The sequence below is a fragment of the Megascapheus bottae genome, unplaced genomic scaffold (assembly GCF_031878675.1).
Source record: "Megascapheus bottae isolate mThoBot1 unplaced genomic scaffold, mThoBot2.hap1 HAP1_SCAFFOLD_37, whole genome shotgun sequence".
NCBI lineage: Eukaryota > Metazoa > Chordata > Mammalia > Rodentia > Geomyidae > Megascapheus > Megascapheus bottae.
The window spans coordinates 5,642,737-5,664,211 of record NW_028327804.1 but is presented as its reverse complement, the minus strand read 5'-3'; the positions used below and the strand labels follow the sequence as shown (position 1 = coordinate 5,664,211).

At 41.7% G+C, this 21,475-nt stretch overlaps 1 protein-coding gene across 1 annotated transcript in view; it reads left to right on the top strand.

The window, feature by feature from the left end:
* LOC150039190 (uncharacterized) overlaps nt 1-1,288 on the top strand; it is a 33,485-nt gene extending 32,197 nt beyond the window's left edge. The window contains exon 13 of the mRNA XM_090327980.1: nt 1,024-1,288. The gene's annotated coding sequence lies outside the window, so the exon portion shown is untranslated. The remainder of the gene's footprint in view (nt 1-1,023) is intronic.
* Nucleotides 1,289-21,475: the final 20,187 nt, after the last annotated feature.

Sequence of the window (21,475 nt, the reverse complement as noted above, 5' to 3'; positions counted from 1 at the left end):
TATATTTGGCTTAACATGATAAGCTCTACTTCTACTTTCCTGCAAATGATATTATTTCATTCTTTATAGCTGAATGATTTTCTGTTTTGGCCACATATTGTATTTATGCATGTGATCCTTGATGAACAGGTACTTGTTTTGATTCTGTGTTTTAACTCTTTTGAAGAGTACTAATAAAAGCACAAAGGTACAGTGAGAAAAGTTATGTTTTGTGTAACTTGCCTCCATAAGGATATGGAAATTGGCATTTTAACTTTCTGTGGAAGCTGCATCTGAATTGGTTTGGAAATGAACACTGCTGTCTAGACACATCACTGACCATGCTTACTACCTGCGTGATTTCACCTCACAGAACCTGATTGTCCTGCACCATCTCAAGCTTACCATCCACTCTTGAACTCATATGCTTACAATGTCAGCAGAGAATTTTATAGACCTGTAAACTTAAAAACTGAACTTTGTTTCATGGATAAAATTGTGTCACTTGTTGACCTACATTTTTTGTTGTTGTCAGTTGTGGGACTTAATATCTAGGCCTGGGCGTAGTCCCTGAGCTCTTTAGCTCAAGGCTACTGCCATATCCCAGTCACAGTGCTACTTCCAGTTTTCTGGTGGTTAATTGGAAATGAACAACTCACAAACTTTAGTGCCCAGGTGGCTTTGAACTGCAATCCTCAGATCTCAGCCTCCTGAATAAGTAGGATTGCAGGAGTGAGCTATGGCACCCAGCTACAAAATTTCATAATTACAATGTTCTTGACAAGAACAAGTTTTCCTAAATAACATTTATTATTCTCATTCTTTTGGAAGTGATGATGTATTTCCAATGAATTTTAAGGAAATAAGTAAATTTTACTATACTCTATTTCCAACTTCCTGTGCCACATTTGTGAGCTCTATTCTTTGTCTTTAAATTCTCAGTCATACCATCACTAGAATGCCTGATGGATAAGTGAGTAGTAATAAATAACGTCCATGTTAGGGATGGCGAGCTTAAATTATCAATTTGTTTCTCCTATTCAGATTCTGCGCTTACTGTCCTCCTCTCATCTATAGGTGTCATGTAACCATTTCATCCCACCTTGTGATACAGACCCGGTAAGTCCCCGTGTGTGCACCCCTGGAAATGTGCAAACTGTGACACATGCCAGTCACTGCTGAGTGTGTGAGAGTACATTGATGACAGTTTTGCTATTTATCCACTGTTTGAATATTTCTAGACCAAGATTAAAAATTACAGAAGCAAAATATTTATTGGAACACATAGACAAATATGTCATGTGACCCAGCTGTTTAGCCGTTTACATCAGTGAGCCTTGGCTCAGAGCTCTGATGGGATACTCTAGATGTTTGAACACACAAAGAAGTCACACAGGTCTGGGTTAAAAATGAAATTCAGCCACATCTTCCTGTTCAGCTCCTGCCCAAATAGGCTTATAGAAGGAAAAAAATGAAAGATGCCCAAACATGTTTTAATATATAATTCATGATATCCTAGCTGGATAGTGTTTGTTTTGTTTTGTTTCAGAGTTTTTCATCTAAAAAAAAACGAGGCTCCAGGTATTCATGATACACAGTCATTTACTGGGCTCATCTGGCACAAATGAGGAGCACACAAAAGCTTTCTACTTCCCCATTGTTAGGCTTAGCACAAATGTGGAATATTCTCCTTAGCACTTAGCAGAAAGATTACAGAATTATTTTTCAAGAAAATGATGATTGAGTATGAAAAATGAATATATTGACCCAAGCAAGATGTAGGGGAAAATAATTTACATAGTTGGAGGCAAGTAGGTTTTTGCTGATTTTTAATGGTATACAAATCATAGAATGTTTACATAGAATCTAACGGATATCATGTATGCATGATTATGCTGTGTGGAATTTGACTTTTGACTTTGAGTCTTTGATATTCTTTTATTGTTGGGATAATGTATAGAAGGGTTACAGTTACATTCATCAGTTAGTAGGTGCATTACTTCTCACACATTGATACCCCTTCTTGTTTTTTTGTTTCCATTTCCCTCTCCCCACCTCCTCCCAATCATCTTGTTTTCCTCTTCCCTTTCCTATTTCAAATAAACAAATAAACATATATATATATATATATAATATACCAGGCAATGAAGTCAGATACAGTAACAATATGAGATTAACCAAAGGGCAAAAAAGAAAAGAGAAATAGTACATTAAGAACAACAGTCACACAAGATAAAGCTCTTGTTTCCATATCCTAGAGATCCTTTCATTTAGTCTCATCCTATATGACTTTAGGTACCTAGGTTTTACACTATTGTAATCATCTGCTAGGAGAGTCCTAGATGTGTACTAATTATTACAAATGAGGGAAACCATTGAGCCTATAGATTCCTTTGGGTCTGGATAACTTCACTTAATGTGATTGAGTCTTTGATTTTCTTATTCTTTGAAATATCAGATTTCACGAGTCCTGATCTAGGAAGAGTTCAATACTCTTTTAGAATCTCTCTCTCTCTCTCTCTCTCTCTCTCTCTCTCTCTCTCTCTCTCTCTCTCTCTCTCTCTCTCTCTCTCTCTCTCTGTGTGTGTGTGTGTGTGTGTCTCTCTCTATCTCACAGACTCATACACACACAGGTACACACACACACACACACACACAAATGGGTTTAAGGTTCAGAGTTAATTCATCTGTTTTAAATATTTTAAACTATAGTCCTCCTTTGTTCCTAGAAACAAGAAGAATGCCCAAGAGAAGTAAAAGATTACTGTGATGCCAGAAATCTTTAAGAGAAAAGCAAAGGAATATCACAGAGCCTCATGTAAAATGTGACAAAAAGAAACTGTTTGCCCAAAGGATGCTGTGGAAGGCAAAGAGGAAGGTGTTCATGAGTACCCAGGAATGTCCCAAACTGAGATCTGAATGCCTGGTACAGCACAAGAACCTGGCCAACTTCTAGATACCTGGGCAATACCAAATTGGCCTTTCACATCAGAATCAGAAATTTCAATGTAGTAAGCCTAGAGTTCCTAAAGGTTTTACAATATGTCTGTTTTGATAGATTCCAATAACACTTTTGTTACGCTCAATAAAGCTTCCATTATCATGCTTGTTACACAACAAAAGACTTTTAATTTCTACTTCTTGTTATTACTGCTCTTACTCCTCGGTAGAAAGATGGTCAGAGGTGGTAGACGAGTTTGGGAATAGGTGGAGAAAAGTGAGATAAGATGATGTTGGGTTATTAATAGAAGAGAGGAACATTGTTTTCGTTGGTGGTGGTGGTTGGTGGGGCTGGAACTCTGGGCCCGGCCATGGTTTCTGAGCTCTTTTCTCTCAAGGATAGTTCTCTACTTTGAGTCATAGCACCACTTCCAGTTTTCCCAAGCCCTAGGTTTAAGCACTGGGACTGGCAAAAAAAAAGTTGGGACTGGCACTATCATTTTTTCCTCTGGAAGCACAGATGATAGTTTAAGTCTATAGTTTTCAAGAATACAATTCTAATTAATCCCAAATAACTACAAAACCAAACAACAACTAAAACTTCAAGCCTATCAAGTTCAATTAAGTTTTGGGGGGCTTTGGGGGGCTTATTTATTTTTTGGTTGGTCATCGGGCTTGAACTCTGGGCTTGGACCTGGTTTTGTCCCTGAGCTCTTCAGCTCAAGGCTAGCTCTCTACCACAATGCCACTTCCAGTTTTCTGATGGGTTTAATAGGAAATAAGAATCTCATGGACTTTCCTGCCTGGGCTAGCTTTGAACCTTGATCCTTAGATCTCAGCCTCCTGAGTAGCTATGATTACAGGTGTGAACCGCCAGCATCCAACAAGTTCAGTTTAGTTTATCTTGACTTTTCAGATTTATCTCCTACTCTTTTGAGGAAAGAGTATGGTGAGCAGTTATGATGGGACAGTTGGGTAGATGGACTCAACAGTTCTTGTTCTCTAGTGTGTGGGGGAACTCTGGTTACCAATAATTATACGTATCAATACAGATAATAGAAAAAATTGGGGGTTTGTACTGATGGATATGCTATTTATACAGTAGGCCACAACTATTTACAACTATGTACCAAATAAAACACTTAACATTGTTGTAAATTGGTGAGTCTATTGGATAAATCCCACAGTTTGATGATCGTAGCCCAGTGACCACTGATTTCTCAACTGCAGTTGAGGTTGGAGGTGGTGGGAGTCTAGGTTTGTTTCATTTCTGCTTTTAGGAAGCAGCCCTTTGCTGTTTTGAACTGTGATCTTCAGATAACATCCTTCTGAGAAGCCAGAATTACAGGCTTGAGCCACCAGTCCCCAGAATACTGTTTTTGATGCAAACCCCAGAGCCTAGAGTTAAACAGACCTAGTTGTGATCATAGCTCAAATCTCCCTGGAAGGCCCAACCTTCTGTCTCCTTGATGCTTTCTCTCTGGTGATCTCAGCCAGACACTGTGTAGAGTGCATCCCTGTTTCTATCCTGTGAAGAACAAGACAACAACTTCAGCCTCTGGAAACACACAGGCTCCTTTTTTGAGGCTTCTTCAGTTCCTCTTGTATCCCCATGAGTCAAAACAGAGGAGTGCCATGTACAGAGAAACTTGAAGGTCTTTTATTGAAGACAGTGGGCCTAGAGCTGGCTATTTCCAAAAAGATTCTCTCAGCCAGGAAGGGAAGTTGAGCTGGGTTTTGAAAGTCAGCAAAGCTTAATTGGCAGCGAGGCTAACTTCTGACCAATTAAGCAGACAACTGGGGCAATGAGGAACCAGCAAGAGGTGTGCTTTAACTCCAGGTGGCCAGAGGCCAGGACTGGGTTAGATAGTTCATCCCCCCCCCCCTTAGTGGTAACTAATGGAAGCATTGGTTTAGTTTGAAGTCATTCTCAGTTGTTAGGGAAGGTGGTATAATGGCTGAGGAGGTACCCTGGGGTAAAATTTGTCCTGGGTAGTCACAGCTGCTTTTGCCACACAGTTTCCATTTTTGTACCACACAGCTCCCGTCCCTGTAGAGGCTGACATCCACACATGGCCATGTGGTTCTTGCAGGCCAGGGTGAGTTGGCTGGCTAAGGTCTAGCAGGGCTGGACAGTCATGAATGGGAGCCTCTGGGTTGTCATCAGGAAGAAGAGGGGCTGGGTTTAGACATCACCTGGGTGCAAACTGGAGCTGAGGCTGGTACTACATGTATAATCATGAATCACCTAAGTCTCTATGGTATGAGGGGTGATCGGTGTCAGCTTTTTTTTTTGGCTGATCCTAGGGCTTAAACTTTGGGCCTGGGTGCTGTCCCTTAACTTCTTTTGCTCAAGGTGAGCACTCTATCACTTGAGCCATAGTACCGCTTCTGGATTTTTGAGTAGTTTACTGGAGTGAGAGTCTCATGGAGTTTCCTTCCCAGGTTGGGTTTGAACTGCAATCATCAGATCTCAGCCTCCTGAGGAGCTAGGATGAGAGGTGTGAGCTACCAGTGCCCAGCTAAGACACATTTCAGGTATAATCACTGCATATTTCTAATACAGATTGGTTTACCCAAGAAAGTAAAGAATAAACTACAGCGCAGCTCCATTAACCTAAGAGTTAAATTTTAGTATCAAAGATGTAGCCAGCAATGAGCATGCAGGTAACCATCAAAGACATTGTAAAGGTAAGTCCCAAACTGCTCCTCTCAGTGAAGTCCTTTGTTGAGTCATAGCACAAAAGACTACTGGGACCTAACCTAAGAGTGTGCTCTCTAATTTAGGATGGAAATCCCTTCTGTAGTGGTCATGAGACCTGTAGTCTTCTCATCTAGTTGGTTTTCCATTTCATTGACTGCATCTCCATCATAATGCCTCCAGACAACTGTTCACAATGCTTGTATCTGGAACCCAAGAGGCACTGCAGCTTTCCACCTGAAATACACCAGCTTGTGTCTGTAAAGAAATTTAGCTGTGGAAGGCCAAATAACGGTTAAAAGAACATCAAATGCAGAACCACATTGGAAACAGAGTCCACTGAAAATACACTAGCTATAGTTTCATTATATTATTTCCTCATTTTCAACAATTTTCTGTTACCAATCATCTTATGCCTGCATCTTTTGTTTTTTTTTTGTCAGTTGTGGGCTTGAACTCAGGGCCGAGGTGCTGTGCCTCTTTGTGTTTGAGGATAGTACTCTGCCACTTGAGCTACAGTGCCACTTCCCCTTTTTGAGTGATTAATTGGAGATCAGTATTTCATGGGTATTTTTTCTGTCCAAACTGGCTTTGAACCATGATCCTCAGATCTCAACTTCTTGAGTAGCGAGGATTACAGGTGTGAGCCACTTGCATGGCAGATAAGAGGTCAATGATAGAAAATAAAATTTTGCCATTCTCCCCCACACTACTCCAAAATAGGAAAATTATTTTTATTCATGATTGATAGTACTGCACGTGAAGTTCACTGGGTGAATATAGTGGGAAGGAAATGCCAAAAGTAACCACAGATTGTTTCTATTTATGTGATTCCAGACATGTCAGAATAGAAAATACTTCTTCCAAAAGCAAAAGAGCAGAGCAACACAGGATAAGAGGAGAGGAAATAGAGATGATGGGAGCCAAGAGAACATTCTAGTAATTAATGCTACATTTCAGAGACATTTTTACATGAAATGAATATCTAAAAGCACTACCATCAATAAGCACATTTCAGTTTTCTTTCTTTATCCTGTTTCATAAGAATATTGTACTTTTTATACAAAAAAGAAACTAAAGTCATATCATAGTAATGAATTGGGTATATGGTAGTTTAGGATAATATTTTACAGTTTACTGATCATAAGCTGAATCTATATAATAGTGATATTTCTGATTCCTGACTCCATTTTGAAACCCACTAAAGTGCAAGAGTATAACTCTTTTTATTTGCCTCAAATTTTCTTCCTTTTTTTGCCAGGCTTGGGCTTGAGTTGAGGGCCTGGGCACTGTCCGTGAACTTTCTCAAGGCTAGAGCTCTACCACTTGAGCCTCAGCACCACTTTCAGCTTTTTTCTACGTATGTGGTACCGAGGAATCGAACCCAGGTTTTTGTGCATGCTAGGCAAGCACTCAACCACTAGGCCAAGCTCCCGGCCCAAATTTTCTTCCTTTTAAGTAGAAAAGAATCAAGTCTCAAAAACTCTGAAATTCAATTGTGTTACAGTACTTGCTCCAACAGATGTGTGAGGATATTTGTGAAAAGCAGTTGAACCTCAAATTATAACACTTTCAGAAGCTTGTTTCCAAAATGAAGGGTTGCTGCAGTGGTAACAAGTAATATTAGCAATCTCAAGTCATTTTGTCTGAAGCCAAATCTAAGGAAGACAGAATTGTAAGGAAAAACAGTTCATGGGACTCTTTTCTTCAATACATTATCGTCTTTCTATACATATAACATGTCTAATTCACCATCATGAACTTTCTGAAATTGACCCATGTTTTAAAAAAATGGTTTAAAAATCACACCTTTCATCCTTTTTCTTTAGTTAAAAGTTTTGAACTGAAATGTTATGTGTGACAAGTAGCTGGCCCAACTGATATAAACAACTAAATCATATTAAACTTCTTTGTCAATATAAAGAGCTACATCATTCTATCATACTTGCCTTGAATTTAGGCATGAGAAAAACTTATCATAGCAATTCAAAAGGAGCGGATCAAAGAAAAGGAAAACTGTAGAAGAAGCAAAGACTTGATGAAAGCAATATTTGTAAAACACTCAGATCTGATAGTCAAGTATTAAAGATGCTCTAAAGGAGATAATGAACAAGGTCTACTATAACAGTCAGAAAATAAGACAATCTCACAAAAAAGAAATGGCATTGATAGGCTCTCTGCTGTTAAATGTAAAGACTAATGATTCAGTCCACAATTCCTTTTGGATTCTCAAAGGGGTTCATTTGAACATTATAAATCTCTTACTCTATTTTTCTCTTGGTTCTTTTCAGGGAATAGTTAGAGGTAGCGGAGAGGGAGAGACAGAGAGAAAGAGAGAGGAAGGGAGGGAGAGAGAGAGGGAGAAAGAGAGGGAGATAGAGAAGTTTCCAGTATCCTTCAAGAGCATAAAGTAACTCATCTTGCAGAGAAACACAATGGTTATAACCAATGTGAGAAAGCCTACCCTTCCTCTACTTACCTTAAAAGCCCAGGAAAGAATTCACACTGGAGAGAAATCCTAGGAATGTAAACAATATGAAAAAACATTCCCCTTTTCCAGGGTCCTTTAATGAACTTACACTGGAGAGAAGCTCTATGGATGTAAGCAATGTGGGAAAACCTTCATTCTTCCCCATTTCCTTAAAAGACAGGAAAGAATGTACACCAGAGAGAAACTCTGTAGATATATGCTGTTGGGAGCCAGAGTGGAATCAAACTGTACCTTGACTTGCATCAGACGATGGCTATATTGTCTTATTGCTTTCTGGCCCTATTCTATGTAAATGACCTGAGAATTACCATATGAATGTAACACCTGGAGGTTCCCTGGGAGGGGAGGAGGGAAGAAGGGGGAGGGGAAAATAAACGAGCAGTCTAGTCAGTCTTTGCCTGGACTGCGGACATCCCGGACCTAGTGTGTCTGTCTCTCTTCTTTTTCTTCCTAGTCCTTGTCTCCTATTTCAGGAACCCCAATCTGCGAACCCTGGTTTGCTGCCGGTTGGCCCCGGCATCTGGCGCCCGAACAGGGACCCTGAAAATCTGGGACGAAGGTGAAGGACCCTCCCTGTGGTGAGTAACACATCGTAGGACTATTAAGAGAGTATAGTCAGGAGTAAAAATTATGGGTCAAGCTAATAGCCATGGGTTATTTCTACCGATCTTAACAGGCCTATTTGAAGCCCACGGAACGTGGGTGGAAGAGGGGGTGCTTCAGAGCTTCCTACAGTTTCTCAAGGAGGCATGCCCGAGGTCTATAGAGGAGGAATTCCAAAAAGCCTGGCAGCGGATAGGAAAAAGAATTCAAGATTATTATGATGTATATGGCCCCGAAAAGACCCCAGTAGAGGCTACTACTGTATGGAATTTAGTAAGTAATACATAGATCCTCTACATGAAGATGCTGAACTTAATCTTGAATTAAGGGAACTTTATGAGTTAAAGGACCCTTCTGAAGAACCTGAGGCTGAGCCATATGCCGCAGCCCAAGAGAGTCTAAGTGAGATTTTGAAAAGGGAACAACAACCAGTAGATATTGAGTATCAGAATTCAGGTTTGAATATCAAGGAGGAAAGTTATGATGAGTCAATGGAGGGCCGAATGGCTACGATGGAGAAGAAGTTAGAAGAAATCCTACATTTTCTATCGAAAATGGGGACAGAGCAGAGAGCCCCCCCAGAAGTAGGAAAGAAATATGACCCTCAGGCCACTATGGTGTCTGATTCTAAACCTTACCCCTCACACCCACCGCCTCCGGCTGCAGCCTTACGGCCTCAATCCCTTTCTCAACCTTTAGGCAAGCCTAAAGGCCCTAGCAACAAGTCCCTTTTAACAGGCACTACAACCAGGCACAGTGAATCGCAATTAAACCTGACTCAGGCTGCTAGAGAGAGGGAAGGTATTTCAGGGCCTCGATGCTTCCCTAGTTTAGTTGATCATGATGAACAAGTATACCATCAACCTGTTCCTGTTAAACTATTACAGGATTTAAAAAATGCCTGCTCCCAATATGGGCCAACTGCCCCTTTTACTCAAGTAATATTGGAGGCCGCGTGTGCTGGTATTGCATGCCCAAATGACTGGAAGCGGCTTGCCAGAGCATGCCTTAGTGCGGGAGAGTACTTATTATGGGAGACAGAGTTCACTGCACAGTGTCGGGCTAAAATTGAAACAAATAGGTCTAAGAACCTGCCTTACACTGTTGATCAGTTGTTAGGAGAGGGAACCTATAAAAACACCAAAGATCAATTGGGTTATGCAAAGGAGGCCTATTTACAAATAAATGCTGCGGCGAGAGAGGCTTGGAAAAAGTTACGCAATTCCAATCGTACAAAAAATCTAGTAGAAGTTAAACAGGGACCAAATGAGCCTTATCTAGAATTTTTGTCTCGATTAATGGAGACTGCAGACCGCCTAGTACAAGATGAGAATGCAAGGGAGATTATAGTTAGACACATAGCCTATGAAAATGCCAACGCCGCCTGTCAGGCAGCTATCAAACCCCATAGGAATAAGGGAGGAATCACGGACTTTATTTCACTGTGTGCTGATATTGGACCCTCCCATGTACAAGGCCTTACTTTAGCCGCCACTCCTCAAGGAAAGACTGTTAGTGAGTCTCTAAAATATAGAGGTCAGCGGCATTCTCGGGATGCTAGACCCCCAGGGCGTTGCTTCTCTTGTGGACAAATAGGACATTGGATGACGCAATGCCCACGCCAGGCCAGGCAAAAGAGAGAAAAATCACCTGGCACATGTCCACGCTGTGGTAAAGGGAAGCACTGGGCTAAAGATTGCAGGTCAAGAACAGATCGCAATGGCCGCCCGCTTTCGGGAAACTGGAGGAGGGGCCAGCCCCTGGCCCCGCAAAACCATGGGGCAGTCCCTCCCTCTTCTCGGCCACAAGTGCATCTTCTAACAACCCCCCAAGATCAGTCTCCGGCCTCCTCCGTGCCACCCCAGGAAGTGCAGGATTGGACCTCTGTTCCTCCACCTGCTCAGTATTGACCCCAGAGATGGGGACACAAGCTCTCCCCACGGGGGTCTTCGGCCCCCTTCCCCCGGGAGTGGCTGGATTGCTGTTAGGGCGAAGTAGCTCAGCCCTTAAAGGGATACAGATTACACCTGGCAAAATTGACCAGGATTTTACTGGAGAAATCAAAGTTATGGCCTCTGCCCCGAAACACATGGTATCGATCCCAGCCGGTCAAAAATTAGCACAATTAATACTTGTGCCTTTACCTCCCGGGGAGACTGCTAATTCCCCATGTGGACAGAGAGGATTTAGATCTTCTGATATCTATTGGGTACAAAGCATAAAACAAGAGAGGCCTGAGATGACTATATTTATACAAGAAAAGCCCTTTAAAGGAATATTAGACACTGGAGCAGATGTGTCTGTGATATCTAAAAAACATTGGCCAGCCCAATGGCCCCTGACAACCTCTATGACTTCCCTACAGGGGGTTGGGCAAGCAACTGACCCACAGCAGAGCAGTGCGATCCTTGTTTGGAGAGATGAGGAAGGGCACTCTGGTCATTTTCAGCCATTTGTCTTGGATCATCTGCCAATTAATTTATGGGGTCGTGATATCATGGAAAAAATGGGAGTGTATATGTTTAGTCCTAGTGCTGCGGTCACTAAGCAGTTACTTGATCAAGGCCTCCTCCCCTTTAGGGGACTAGGCCGAGCAGCACAGGGGGAGCTAGAGCCACTCCAACCCCAGTCTCACCCTACGAGACAAGGATTGGGGTATCCCTTGACGGGAGCTGTCGTTTGCCCTCCCCCTCATGCTGATCCCATAAATTGGCTCTCTGAACAACCGGTATGGGTTGAACAGTGGCCTCTTTCTCTAGAAAAGATCATTGCAGCTCAGCAGCTGGTACAGGAACAGCTGGACTTGGGACATGTGGCCGCTTCTAACTCTCCATGGAATTCTCCAATTTTTGTTATAAAGAAAAAGTCAGGTAAATGGAGGCTGTTACAGGATTTGAGAAAGGTTAACGCGACAATGGAACTGATGGGGGCCCTACAGCCTGGCTTGCCTTCACCCATGGCAATCCCAAAGGATACTTATAAGATTATTATAGATTTGAAGGATTGTTTCTATACTATACCCCTGGCGCCTCAAGACTGTAAGCGCTTTGCCTTCAGTGTCCCCTCTGTTAATTTTAAAGAACCCATGAAGCGATATCACTGGCTTGTGCTCCCACAGGGCATGGCAAATAGCCCAACTTTATGTCAAAGTTTTGTAGCTAGAGCCATTTCTTCCACTCGTGAAAAATTTTCTTCTGTTTATATTGTTCATTATATGGATGACATCTTGTTGGCTTGTTCTGACCCTATCGTCGTACGACAAGCCTTTGGACAACTAAAGCAAGATCTGAGCCTCTTTGGCCTTATAATAGCAGCTGAAAAGGTTCAGGAACACCCCCCTTTTACATATCTAGGCCATATATTAGGCCCACACTATTTTAAAAGCCAAAAAATACAATTAAAAACTTCACACTTAAGAACTCTTCATGATTTTCAGCAATTCTTAGGAGATATAAATTGGCTTCGGCCTTATCTAAAGCTCTCAACAGGAGAGTTAAAACCCCTTTTTGATCTCTTAAAAGGAGATACCAACCCTACATCCTTGTGTGAATTAAATCCTGATGCCAGGAGGGCCATCCAAATTGTAGAAAAGGCAATTTCCCAGCAACAAGTGACCTATTGTGACTATTCTAAACCATGGGGAGTTTATATTTTAGCTACTTCTCACTCCCCAACTGCTGTATTGTGGCAGGATGGCCCACTTTTATGGCTTTATCTACCATCAACACCCGGCAAAGTGCTGACCCCCTACTACGAATTGGTAGCTAATCTGATACACATGTGCCGAGTGGATTCCCGTAAATATTTAGGTCAGGAACCTCATTTTATCTGTGTCCCATATAATTTACAACAACAAGATTGGCTATTCGCCCATTGCGATTCTTGGGCCATTGCTTGGGCCAATTATACGGGAAAAATTTTGCATCACTACCCGTCTAACAAACTTCTACAATTTGCTGCGTGTCATACGTTTCTATTTCCTTCCATAGTACAGGCCTCGCCTTTATCTTCTGCCGCTTTGGTATTTACAGATGGATCCTCAAATGGAACGGCTGCTCTGACCATTAATGGGAAAACTCAATCTTGGGTTACAGGTTTTTCCTCCGCCCAAGAGGTGGAATTAGAGGCTGTTTTACAAGCACTCGTCCTGTTACAAGACGAGCCCTTTAACTTATACTCAGACAGTCAATATGTAATTCGTGCTCTTCAAGTCATAGAAACTGTTCCCTTTATTGGAACTACTAACTCCAATATTCAGACCCAATTTCGCCAAATACAAACTTTGCTTTGTTCTCGCAACCACCCCTGTTTTTTTGGCTTTGTTCGAGCTCACACTAATCTTCCTGGCCCTTTAAGTGAGGGCAATGCAGTTACTGACTCTGCCACCAGAGTTTACTTAACTCAGGTTGAACTTGCTAAGCAGTCACATGCCATCCATCATCAAAACAGTCGAGCCTTGCGCCGACAGTTTAAATTATCTAGAGAAGCCGCGCGGCAAATAGTTAAGACTTGCTCCAACTGTGTCCCTTTTTCACCAGCCCCCCATTTAGGCATAAATCCACGAGGACTGCTTTCTAATCACATTTGGCAGATGGATGTCACGCATGTTTCATCATTTGGCCGATTAAAATATGTTCATGTTACTGTAGATACTTATTCTAATTTTATCTTGGCCACCCCCCTTGCTGGGGAAGCCACTAAACATTGTATCTCTCACTGCATTCGATGCTTTGCTGAGATGGGGATTCCCTCGCAAATAAAAACAGATAATGGCCCTGGCTATGCAAGCCGAGCATTTCAATCCTTCTGCCATTCCTATAATATCACTCATATTACAGGCATTCCTTACAATCCTCAAGGTCAATGCATCGTGGAGAGAGCTAATGGATTATTAAAACATCAAATTGCTAAAATACAGAAAGGAGAGTCTTATCCCGCTACCCCTGTGAATATACTTAATCATGCTTTATTTGTTTTAAATTTTTTGAATTTGGATTCAAATAATTTATCTGCTGCTCAGCGATTCTGGGAAAAAAGAGCGCAGCGTCCTTTTGCCTTAGTAAAATGGAAGGATCCCCTAACTGGTGCTTGGCATGGACCCGATCCTGTTCTAACCTGGGGTCGAGGGCATGTATGTGTTTTTTCACAAGGAGAAAATGACGCCCGCTGGCTGCCTGAACGCTGCGTTCGGATCGTGGAGAGTGACAGTGGCCATCCAAGCAGTGACTCACTGGGCCTACACCCCCAACCCTCCAGTGGTGCATCCTGCGACGTGGGAAGGACCTGAGTTATTTGTGCATGTCAATCGGGACTGCTACTGATCCACTTGTTCCACACATTCATATGAGCTGTGTTTCTCCTCCTTTTACTATTATGTAGGGACCTTTTAACATATTTATTGACTCTACACAATTTAATATGTGACATTATTTTGTCTTTACCAGCCCTCTTCTTAATAACCTTTTTTGTAAAAGATGCCCAGGTGAAAAGCAAAGGCCTCCAGAGGTAAGTAGAAGTCGGCCGACCCCCTTGTATGTCAGCGTTTTATTTTATTTTATTTTATTTTATTTTATTTTATTTTATTTTTGTTTGTTTGTTTGAAAAGGTGCACTGTGGGCCTAAAACAGAGGCCTGGGTGGTCAAGGGACGCCTTGACCCCCCCTCCCCTTCTGAGTTTCTTGTCAATAACAAGGCATACCTGAGAGTCCCACCAGCAAGACATGTCTAAATCTAAAAATAACTGTTTAGTGAAAACATTCATTTGAGCTCATGTTTTTTGTGTTAAGTGTATCTGATTGAGTCCAATTTTCTTGTTATATGTCAATGTCTGATTATTTAAAAGTCTCCGTTTGTCTTGTTCGTGTTACATATTTTTCCTTGTCCAGTTTTGTCTTTAAAATTGGTACCATTTCTAAGTATGGATCCTTATGGTTTTTCTGTGCGTACTCAAGCACACATCCTTGTTATTTATTTGAACATTTCTGGGCCTGGTATGGCCCCTCCCAATCCGCTGCAGCTGAGGTGAGCAGAGGCCAGACAAAGCAGCTGCAGGCTTCGTTCAGTTTCCTTTTTCCTACAACCTGCTGAAGTGACAGTCTAGAGACACTTGGTGACAGGACACAGACTTGTCTTAGTTCTCCTAGGTTTAAGACTCCCACCCAACTTTCATCTGCAAAAAGTAATATGTCTGATATCAGAAACAAACTCTGGAAGAATAAATTTCAGCTAAGTTGCCTTGTTAGAAAGCTTTGTTTAAAAACAAAAACAACAACAACAACAACAAAAAACCTGGTTGTCACCTCCAAGAATAAGCTTTGCAAAAACAACAACAACAAAAACAACAAAAAACAAGAACAACAAAAAAACCCTCATGGTACTAAAATTTCCGGAAAATGAACGGCCGATATTAATTTTGCACGCTTTAAGATCTTTGAGTATGAATGTGTGTACGAATGGGTGTGAGTGAACATGTTCAAGGTTAAATTGTCAGCATGCTGTATAAAACAATGGTTGAGCTCATTTGAAACACAAAAGCAATTGGGTAAATCTAAGTCTAAACTTCAAGAAAATTAGTAGGTTTGAATGTTTCCTATGTCTCAAAGGATTATTGCATTGTCTTAAAGAAAAACTGGTAAATATTTTTCTAGATCCTGAAATCTGCATTTTATTGCAAGGCATACAACTGTTCACATTGTAAACATTGTATCCTGTTTAGCACAGAGATGTTAGGGAATTTGGGATTTATTACTTTAAGTTAAAGTTTGGAAACATGTATTAGAGATTTAAATGTGAAATTGTTCATTAACGTCAGAAATTTTGCCTGTCTGTCTTTTCTTGCAAATCTGATGGTAAAATGTGGATAATGTGATTAGTATTTTAAAGGAATGTTTAAAGGTTTATCTCCATGCTATTGGGTGTATTTAAAAAAAAAAAGCCCTTTTCTAAAAGGCAAGAGGAGTGACTTGAGCCCTAGGGGGCCTGAAGGCAGAAGGAGTTCTTTGTGCCCTTAAAGGTTTTTCAATTGCAAATAAAGGCTAAGGTGTTGATTGTTTAAGCCAGTATCAGCAAAAGTTTTAAGAACATTGGAAATGGGTTTCTAAACAATATTTGAAAGTGAAATTGTCTTAAATGTTTAAAGAAAGAGAAAAAAGGAAAATCAGGACTACCAAAGTAATTGCTTAATTGCTATTTCAGCTTACTCTTGTAAGTTACTTTATAGCAATCTCCAGAAGGCCCATGGAGAAGGACAGCAGATCCTCATTCAGATGTAAGTTTGGCCCTCACCAAGTTCCAGGTAAGATCATGCTTAGAGACTATTTCTGTATTGACCACCTTGTTGCTTCTAATTAGAGTAACGTGGCCTTTTGTAGACTCATTGATCTGAAAGCCACAGTTTTGAGCCTGCCCGGGCAAAGCAAAGTCCCTGTGAGACTGTGGTGTCTAATCTGCCAGCAGGATGCTGGGACAGAGTTGCTTTGGAGCTCGAAGTGGCAGAGTGCTAGCTCTGAGCTGAAAAGCTGGGGGGAAGCACTCAAGCACCAAGCTCGGGACTCACAGTGGCAGGGCGCTAGCCTTGAGCTGGAGAGCTGACAGACAGCGCCCAGACCCTGAGTTCAAATCCAGCAACCAACAAAGTGAAATGCCAATGGGATGTTTATCCCTGTGTGGAGAGACACTACCGGGACAGGAAAGCCTCTGCTTGGATGGCAGAGTTGGTGTCAGATCTTAGAGTCACTTGTGCTTGGCCATTCAAATTAATCAGAGCCGGGAGGTCATAGAATAGTTTGTAAGCATGCCTTACTAATGCCCGTGCCTTTCATAACTGGGCAGGAACTTGTCAATCTTCTGTGATAGTGGGTAGTTTAAAGTCCTAATTGAGCGAATTTTTTTATTTTTGACACCAGCCACAAATTCAGGAAAAGTTTGTGGATCTGAAGCTTGTGTCTCTATTAATCTGTTTAGATCTGACAACTGAAGCATTGTTAAGGTTGCAGAAATTTAGTTCCCCAGACAATCAAGAAAAAGCCTTTGCAAATGGGTGCTAGGTAGGCTGCGCTGTTGTGGCCAAGGATGGTTTGTGCAGTTGTTGAATGTCAAGTATGATTTCTAGTTTGGAGTAGATTGTTGTTCCTGGTGTCTAATCCTTGCAACCCCTTGATAAAACAGGCTAGGCTTCTTAAGGTCCCTGGTCAAGCGTGGAGACGGCGCCCCTGAGTCAGCTTGAAGAAGTCACGGAAGTTGAATCTCCGCCCATCAAATCCCCGTTGGACCAAGGGACCAAAGTCATTTTTGGAAAATGTGACAGGATAAATTAGGGGTATAGAAAAGAGTAAAAATTGCAGTTGTGTTTCTTTTAAAATAAAAAACGGGGGACATGTTGGGAGCCAGAGTGGAATCAAACTGTACCTTGACTTGCATCAGACGATGGCTATATTGTCTTATTGCTTTCTGGCCCTATTCTATGTAAATGACCTGAGAATTACCATATGAATGTAACACCTGGAGGTTCCCTGGGAGAGGAGGAGGGAAGAAGGGGGAGGGGAAAATAAACGAGCAGTCTAGTCAGTCTTTGCCTGGACTGCGGACATCCCGGACCTAGTGTGTCTGTCTCTCTTCTTTTTCTTCCTAGTCCTTGTCCCCTATTTCAGGAACCCCAATCTGCGAACCCTGGTTTGCTGCCGGTTGGCCCTGGCAATATGCAATGTGGAAAAACATTCTCTCTGTCTTGTTAACTTGAGGCACAATAAAGTAGTAACACTAGAGAGAAACCCTTCAATGTGAGTGATGTGGGAAAACATTATTTCTGGTTATCTTTGAAGACATGAAAAATCTCACACTGGAGAGAAATCCTAAGGATGTAAGCAGTGTGGAATAATATTTATTCATCCCTGCTATCTTCAAAAACATGAGAGAACTCAGACAAAAAACCCTATATGTGTAAGCAGAGTGGGATTTTCTTCACACAACTCTCTCACCATTAGAGACATGAAAGAATTCACACTAAAGAGAAAAACCTATTTGCATAAACATTGTGTGAATAGTGTCTCTGGTCTAAGTGCCTTGCGAATCAATCTATACATGATGGTGAGAAACCATGTGGACATAAACAATATGGGGAAGAATTCACTCCTTGTCATTCCCTGTAAATCCTCCTCTTGTTTTTTTGTTTGTTTGTTTATTTGGGTTTTTTGTCATGAGGCAGAGCAGGAACCAGAGCACTGAACAGTGACCCTGCAGGTCAACCAGCTGCCCTTTGCCTCCTGTCAGGCCCTCTTCTGTGATGATGTATTAGGCAGTAATCCTTTCAGGGAGGAAATTTCATTTATTTGGTTATTTTTAAGTTTTATTTGTTATTGTTATTATAAAGGTGATATACACAAGGTTACAGCTGCGAAAGTCAGATAATGAATGCATTTATTTTTCTTTTCAAACTTTTACTAGTCAGGGGGCTTGGGCACTGCCTTTGTGCTCTTTCGCTCAAACATTTTACCACTTTGAGCCACAGCACCATTTCTGGTTTTCCGGTCGTTCGTTGGAGATGAGTCTCATGGACTTTACTAATTGGGCTGGCTTTGAACTGTGATCCTCAATTTCCGCCTCCCGAGTACAAGGATGACAGGCATTCGCCACTAGTGCCCAGCTGTCACAGGTTCACTTCTTTTTAGACAGTGTCAGTCTGCCCTTTCTCTCTCCATTTATTGTTTGTGCTCATATTTGTATTTGAAATCAGCCTTTGGCATTGTCCCTTAGTTTTTGTTATCAAGGATAGTGCTTTACTCCTTGTGTCACAGCTCCACTTCTGGGTTTTGGATATTTTGGTCTTATGGTCTTTTCCTTCTGGCTGTCCTCAGATATCAGCATTCTAAGTAGCTAGGACACTTGGCACTCTAGAGCACAAATCTTATCTCAGAAGCATGGATGGGCATGGAGGAATCTTTCTCCTCTGGGTCTTGGTGTACCAACACAGGAAGGTTGGCTCATAGGTGGTGATCACCTGATGCCAGGGCACCAGAATGTGATTACCTGTAATGCAGAAGGGCCTGCGGGGCCATATCTGGGAACACTTTGGCTGCCACACCTAAGGTAGGTGCTTCTTACATGAAGATGGAGGCCCCGGATGGTGTTCAGCACACTACAGTGCCCATGACAACCACACAGAGAATGATCCCATCCCAGTGTCCACAGTGTTTCCTATAAAGCGGGTGCAGGAACAGAAGCCCATAGACCAATAAGGAGCTGGGTCAGACCCTTCAGAAAGCCACAGAGACCAGGAAGCTTAATAGGAAGCAACGCTGTTAATCCCTGCCACCTGAATTGTTACTTCTTTTCTCTGTGCCTCAGTTTCCAAATGTGCAATATGGATATCCCAGTTCCCGGTTTGAAGTCTTTAGAAGGACGACTAGGTGAAGTAGTCTGTTAAAAATTCAAACATCCAGTTCCCAGTGCCTGAAATCTGAGCTAGTTTGGGGCTTGAGATTTGAGGATTGTGTGTTAAAGCCAGTCTAGACCAAAAAAAAAGGAAGCTCAGGGACAGAGTTCAAGCCTTAGGACACACGTGCACACACACACGAAAACAGAGTTTGAGAGAGGAGTGCTGCAGCTCTGGATAATTTACAGGAAGCGACTCAACTTATCTCCTCTCTTCCAGATGACATCCAGTGGTTGGCAGGATCTAGTTCTCCCATCCTATGCTGAGCCCTCAGTGAGGAAGCCCCTAGACCTTAGCTGACTGGCCAGAGGCCCTGGCATTGGGGCTGTGATGTCCCCGCCCCCTTCCTCTGGGCTCCGCCCCCACACTCTCGGCGGCCATGCCCACTCTGCATAGGGGACAATGGGTGACAAAGCCTTGGGTTCCTTGACTGGAAACCTCCTTGCTCTGCTCTCTGGGTAATGGATGCACTTGGGAGCTGCAGGAGGATGCAGCACCTTTCTGCCATGCTGCTCACTTCAGCGCCCGGTAGGATCAGGCCAAGTCTAGTTCCTCAGGGCCCCTAAAGGCCCTCAGCCTTCCATGTCCCACAGGAGGCTCAGAACCAGGCATGGGCCCCCTGGGCTTCTGGCAGAGCCCACATGACAGACGTGAGCCACAGCATCCAGCTTTTTATTGAGCTGAAACTTGTGATATTTTGCTGTGATGTCCTTGGACTACCATACTCACTTCTCAGCTTCCTGTGTAGCTGGGATTATAGATGTAAGTCACTGCACCTGTGTTAACCATTCTTCTCTAAGTCTTTCTGCACATATATTTTTTCATTTTTTTCAAATTAACATTTTATATGGACATTTCATGTTTTTGTGTTCTTCTTTGGATCTATACTCAAAATGTGATTATGATTTGTGCTTGTGATATGCCTCACATGATAAAAGTTTAAATCCAAACCAGCCTTACAGAGCAGTAGGAATTAAGAATCCTATTTTGTTTTTAACCCTTAGCTTCTTACCAAATGAAAATAATTCTAAAGGCTCCAACTTCATAATTTCATATTAATATCATTAATGCCCAAGATAAGGATGTAAATATAGCATGTAGTGTCCAAGTGTTACTTTCCGTGTATAGATTGATGGCGATAAGAGTCTGACATAACCTAACTTCTTGTGTCTGAAGGAGATAATTGAAAGGGTGTTTAATATTGCAAAACAAACAGAATCTTTCATTTTAATGAGTGGAATCAAAAAAATACAATCAAGTGTTTATAGACTGATGTAAATACAGCTTAGCATAGATTTACATTGGACATTCTGCTGTGAGTATACACAGATAAAAGACCCTGTAGAGACTATAACCAAGTTGAAGGAAACCATTAATCCACATTTCCTGTAGGAACATAGGAATTGGTAATTTATGCCATGTTAAAATTCTGTTATTTATAAAATTATGTATAAAATTGTGTTACATTGTATATTTGCTATGTATAGACACTGAATCAATTTGTCCTTCTGAAAATTTACCGCTGGAGAAACAGTTAATCAGTGAACAAACAGGATGCATATTTACATTGTAGTGTTGTATCAGCAAAGAATTGTCTCCAGAACCCCTTCAATGTAGGAATTGAGAAGGATTTTTCTTGGTGGCTGAAAGGAATACCAGTAGGAGGAAACATTCATATTGAGATTATGGCTCCTCCACAGAAAGAATACTGACAGACATGCCTCCAGGGACGCAGAGCAGAGAGTGCCTAGGTTCATCATTTTATCTTTCCAGTCAGGGAATGAGCAGGAGGCAGCTAGAAAGATACCCATTTCCTTGGCATCTATGTTGTCATAATGAATAGGAAAGGAATGATGGCAGAAGGAAATATTTCTCACATTTAAGAAATATTTTCTGAGTAACACACCTATTATCTGGTGAATGTAATTGTAATCCTTCTATACATTACAATAATAATAATATTAATAATAATAAAGAAATATCTTCTGGAAGTCGTGCTGTGGTTCATGTGGTAGAGCACTAGCCTTGAGCTAAAGAGCTCAGGGACAGCATCCAGGTCCAGAATTCAAGCCCTACCACCGGAATAAAGAAATATCTTCCTACCAAACACAATTTATACTTTTGTTAATCAAGAGGGTGGGAACTGGAAGGTCCAAGTTCAAGGCCAATTCATCACAACAGTCTGGAAGACTCCCTGTCCATAATAAGTAGCAAAAACGGATGTAGGCATTCTGCCTCAAGTGATAGAGCCCTGGAGTGGTCTAGAAAGCTGAGCAAGAGTAAGGGGCCCTCATTTTAATGAGTGGAACCTGCTGAATCTGAAAACCAAAGA